Below are 6,298 nucleotides of genomic sequence, written 5' to 3'. Positions count from 1 at the left end.
GTGGGATTACAGTGAGATCAGTAGTGGTCTGTTCTACAGTCCTATAAGAGAATGTGAATAGGGGCAGGCTTTAGTTTCGTTTTGCACTATTAATTGATCCCACAGGTATTGGTGCCTGGAAATGAATGATCTATGCCACCAGTGAATCTGTATTTTCTATATTATTTTGTTTGTGCTTGAACTAATGGAAATGACGATGCCACAAAAGGTGAATGTTGGAGATTAAATAAATTGGAGGAATATTACAGAGAATCATTTTACCGTCTGGGTGGGGGCCTGTATTCTGGTGAGATTATAGGGTCAGGTTTCACAGCATCACAGTTCGCTGCACTAATCCCAATGTGGATAGCCTGCAACGACCCAAATAAACAGGCACGCCAAGTAAAGATGATCACTCTGCTGTGTCAAGGGAACTCAAACCAAAATGACGAGTCATGCTTTTTGATTGGGGTGTCTGCCCAGCAACAACACTGTCTGTAGTTACACCACCAACACCTGAGCCCCACTGGATGTAGAGGAGGTTGTGGTTAGTTACAGTAACCAGCAGAGGGCCTCTGAGACACAGTTATCTCCCTGATCCATCCCTTGCTACTCAGGCCTGGGCTATACAGAGGACCATGAATAATCATAAGGGGATAGCATGAATCTTCTTGACTGTGGCTAACAATGAAGCAATACAATGCAACATTCCCAGAATTGTCTTTTAAAAAGTCTCTCTCCATCTGTCTGTATCTGAACTGCTGTGTCTCAGTTCATGGGAACTGCTAAATGATAGGGACCGGACAGGAAGTTTGATATCTTCTCTGCTCTGATTTTCTTTTGAGGGAGGGATGGTGCTCTCTAGTGATGGGTCGTTGATGCTTGTCACCATTGCTTTTTATTTACACTAGATGACTGACGTGGCGCTGTTTTAAGCCACCGTGCCTCCATCTTGGCACTCTGCCATTGTAAAATAATATGTTGTAAGCTGTAGAAATGCATCTATTCATGTATACATTTGTGTTTGCCATTTTTATTCTATTACAGACACCTTAAAGCATAATTTTAAATTATATGTGAGATAAACATAAAAATAGATAAACATCTTTTTTTTTAAAGTTATGTTACTTTCCCCCCTACTAAAAAATAAATAATAATAATTAAATACATATAGTTTCGTTTAGCTTTTATCCCCTCTGGTTGCACATGTGACATGCTGGTAAAATTTTGGTAAAACTGATTTAAGTTTGCCTGCATTAAAGTCCCCGGCCACTAGGAGCACCGCTACGAATAATATAGATGAGAACTCTCTTGGTAGATAGTGTGGTCTACAGCTTATCATAAGGTACTCTACCTCAGGTGAGCAATACCTCGAGACTTCTTTCATATTAGACATTGCGCACCAGCTGTTATTGACAAAAAGACACACCCCCACCTCTCGTCTTACCAGACGTAGCTTCTCTGTTCTGCCGGTGCATGGAAAATCCCACCAGCTCTATATTATCCGTGTCGTTGTTCAGCCACATCTCGGTGAAACATAAGATATTACAGTTTTTAATGACCCCGTTGGTAGGATAATCGTCGGTCATCAATTTTATTTTATAACTTCTGGTGTCCAGAAGTTATTTTCAGCCATAAGAGACAGTAGCAGCAACATTATGTTCAAAATAAGTTCAAATAAAACTAACAAAATAGCACGGTTGGTTCAGAGCATGTAAAAAGTCCGCCGTCCACTTCGGCGCCATCTTATCACTGATCAAGCTGTTTAAATCAGCTTCTTGATAGGCCACACCTGTCAGGTGGATGGATTATCTAGGCAAAGCAGAAATGCTCACTAAAAGGGATGCAAACAAATTTGTGCACAAAATTTAAGATAAATACGCTTTTTGTGTGTATGGACAATTTCTGGGATCTTTTATTTCAGCTCATCAAACATGGGACCAACACTTTACATGTTGCGTTTAGATTTTTGTTCAGTATACATTGATTTGCTTTGAAATGTCTAGCCAGCGTATTATGATAGCTAGCTAGATGTTGGTTTAGATAAATGAATGTAGCTTGCTAGCTAGTTAACTAAGTTAGCTATGTTACAGCTGCTCGAGTTCTTAGCAAGGTATCCTATTAAATGTTGCCCCAGCAGCCTGTGCTTGCTTGTAGTTTGCACATCCAGGTACTGAGCACCACACCACAACTAAACTGTACTGTTGTCTACACAAAAGAAAGTAAATAGTGATTCACCAGCTGATGTTTTATAAACAAGTGACTGGTCCAGTGAGTAACGCTAGCTACCTGTTGACACCCATTCTCAAAGGGATCCACCTGCTGTGTACTGGGCACTGTTTTCCCGCAGTTCTGTCAATGAAGGTGAGAGCAGGTATTCGGGCAGGCGGGAGCGAAGGATACTCTCTGCTAGCGATGTTGTGTTTGATATTGAAGCTCTGAGGCATGCATCAAAATTGCTAAGCAGTTTACTTTGGAGAAGTGTGCCTGTATCACTTTTATCAGAAGCACAAAGCTTTGTTTCGTCGAACAACCACCGCCTTGGTTTGTGTTACGAATCCCTTTTGGCCCGACAGTCTAGGGGGGATGGTAATGAGACCCGTAACATAACTCATGCAAATTATTATTGTGACAAAGTAAAAGTGTGAACGAAATAACCACGACAACAGAAATCTACCGTCAAACTCCAGGTTTATTTATAAACACGCGGTAATGGGGGGAGCAGGAAAAGGGGCTGAGCTGGACCCAAGGAAAGAAACAATAAGTATTCAAAAACACCCCTAAGCTAGACTAGCCTACTTTAACAACAGCTAACTAACTAACCAAAAATACAGTGGGTGGTCCGCCCAGTTCTAACTAGTGTATTTAACAAATACTCACAGGTGATGACAAAGTGCTATGAGGTGCTTAAACAAAAGAGAGGTTAAGACACAAAGTGAGAGTGAAACACAGAGACCTACAGACATGGCATTTACAGAGAGATTGAGCTCTAGAACAAACAAATTATGGGGTTTTTAAACCACGGGGAAGGAACTGTGATAGGTTAGGAAATAGGAGGAGGTGTGTCTTCTGATTGATGATTGATTGTTGACTGATTGGGGAGTGATGATTTTCACCTGTGAGGGGAGAAGGAGAGAAAAGAAACACACACACAGGATACACACACACACACAGGATAACTGTATCCGTAACACTCCCACCCTTAAAAGAGCAACCCTAGGGGTTGCAACTACAGTATTTCAATGAATACTCACAACAAAGCAACAACCTTGCAAAACATACAGAAATCATTTTCACACACGAGACAAAGCATCTGCCAACACATTATCAGAACCCTTTTTGTGGCGGATCTCCAAATTATAATTTTGTACAATCAGCGCCCAACGCATCAGGCGCTGGTTCTGGTTGTACATTCGGTGGAGAAAAACTAAGGGGTTATGGTCAGTATATACAATCACGGGTACTACCTTTCCTCCGGCAATATCGTTACCCATTATAAAGGTCACACCTTTCACTGGCAACATAGGGCGTACCCCCACTCTGAATATTCCACTGGTTAACTCAGAGTGTACTTTCACAAAGTGCAATGGCACTGGGACAAAACCCATTTCAATACCCTGCACTAACACACTGGAACCAGTTCTCCCACTTAAAAAGATGAGAGAGGCCTGTAATTTTCATCATAGGTCCACTTCAACTATGACAGACAAAATGAGGGGAAAAAATCCAGAAAATCACATTGTAGGATTTTTTATTAATTAATTTGCAAATTATGGTGGAAAATAAGTATTTGGTCACCGACAAACGAGCAAGATTTCTGGCTCTCACAGACTCCTCTGTCCTCCACTCGTTACCTGTAGTAATGGCACCTGTTTGAACTTGTTATCAGTATAAAAGACACCTGTCCCCAACCTCAAACAGTCACACTCCAAACTCCACTATGGCCAAGACCAAAGAGCTGTCACAGAAACAAAATTGTAGACCTGCACCAGGCTGGGAAGACTGAATCTGCAACAGGTAAGCAGCTTGGTTTGAAGAAATCAACTGTGGGAGCAATTATTAGGAAATGGAAGACATACAAGACCACTGATAATCTCCCTCGATCTGGGGCTCCATGCAAGATCTCACCCCGTGGGGTCAAAATGATCACAAGAACGGTGAGCAAAAATCCCAGAACCACACGGGGGGACCTAGTGAATGACCTGCAGAGAGCTGGGACCAAAGTAACAAAGCCTACCATCAGTAACACACTACGCTGCCAGGGACTCCTGCAGTGCCAGACGTGTCCCCCTTCTTAAGCCAGTACATGTCCAGGCCCGTCTGAAGTTTGCTAGAGAGCATTTGGATGATCCAGAAGAAGATTGGGAGAATGTCATATGGTCAGATGAAACCAAAATATAACTTTTTGGTAAAAACTCAACTCGTCGTATTTGGAGGACAAAGAATGCTGAGTTGCATCCAAAGAACACCATACCTACTGTGAAGCATGGGGGTGGAAACATCATGCTTTGGGGCTGTTTTTCTGCAAAGGGACCAGGACGACTGATCTGTGTAAAGGAAAGAATGAATGGGGCCATGTATCGTGAGATTTTGAGTGAAAACCTCCTTCCATCAGCAAGGGCATTGAAGATGAAACGTGGCTGGGTCTTTCAGCATGACAATGATCCCAAACACACCGCCCGGCCAACGAAGGAGTGACTTCGTAAGAAGCATTTCAAGGTCCTGGAGTGGCCTAGCCAGTCTCCAGATCTCAACCCCATAGAAAATCTTTGGAGGGAGTTGAAAGTCTGTGTTGCCCAGCAACAGCCCCAGAACATCACTGCTCTCGAGGAGATCTGCATGGAGGAATGGGCCAAAATACCAGCAACAGTGTGTGAAAACCTTGTGAAGACTTACAGAAAACGTTTGACCTCTGTCATTGCCAACAAAGGGTTTATAACAAAGTATTGAGATAAACTTTTGTTATTGACCAAATACTTATTTTCCACCATAATTTAAAAATACATTCATTAAAAATCATACAATGTGATTTTCTAGATTTTTGTTTTCTCATTTTGTCTGTCATAGTTGAAGTGTACCTATGATGAAAATTACAGGCCTCTCTCATCTTTTTAAGTGGGAGAACTTGCACAATTGGTGGCTGACTAAATACTTTTTTGCCCCACTGTATATACTGTACTCAATACCATCTACTGCATCTTGCCTATGCCATTCTGTACCATCTCTCATTAATTTATCTTTATGTACACATTCTTCATCCCTTTACACTTGTGTGTATAAGGTAGATGTTGTGAAATTGTTAGGTTAGATTACTCATTGGTTATTACTGCATTGTCGGAACTAGAAGCACAAGAATTTTGCTACACTCGCATTAACATCTGCTAACCATGTGTGTGTGACAAATAAAATTTGATTTGAGCATTGGCTCTCGCACCAACCAGTTCCGAGACAGCTTCTACCCCAAGCCATAAGACTGCTAAATAGCCAAACTACTAAAGAGTGAATTAATGGTACCCAAACTATCTGCACTATCTTGCACTGGCCTTAAGCACACTCACTCGACTTTATATGCACATTCACTTCCACACCCTGTCACTTCCACACACATCTAAACACTACATGCATATGGGGTGGCAGGGTAGCCTAGTGGTTAGAGTGTTGGTCTAGTAACTGAAAGATTGCAAGTTCATATCCCCAAGCTGACAAGGTACAAATCTGTCGTTCTGCCCCTGAACAGGCCAGGCTGTCATTGAAAATAAGAATTTGTTCTTAACTGACTAAAATAAAAATATCGACACAAACAAACATACTTTTACTCTCATCAATTGCTGCTACTCTTGTTATTTATTTTACACGTCTTAGTATCTATCCTGATGCCGAGTCACTTTACCCTGCCTTCATGTACATATCTACCTCAAATACCTTATTATTATCTATCCTGATGCCTAGTCACTTTACCCTGCCTTCATGTACATATCTATCTCAAATACCTTATTAGTATCTATCCTGATGCCGAGTCACTTTACCCTGCCTTCATGTACATATCTACCTCAAATACCTTATTATTATCTATCCTGATGCCTAGTCACTTTACCCTGCCTTCATGTACATATCTATCTCAAATACCTTATTAGTATCTATCCTGATGCCTAGTCACTTTACCCTGCCTTCATGTACATGTCTACCTCAAATACATTGTTAGTATCTATCCTGAAGCCTCGTCACTTTACCCTGCCTTCATGTACTTGTCTACCTCAAATACAGGAAGTACCAGTACCATATCAATGTGCAGAAGTACAAGGTACTTGAGGTAGATATG

This window comes from Oncorhynchus masou, chromosome 10 (assembly GCF_036934945.1).
Source record: "Oncorhynchus masou masou isolate Uvic2021 chromosome 10, UVic_Omas_1.1, whole genome shotgun sequence".
NCBI lineage: Eukaryota > Metazoa > Chordata > Actinopteri > Salmoniformes > Salmonidae > Oncorhynchus > Oncorhynchus masou.
Note: the sequence above shows the minus strand (reverse complement) of the source record.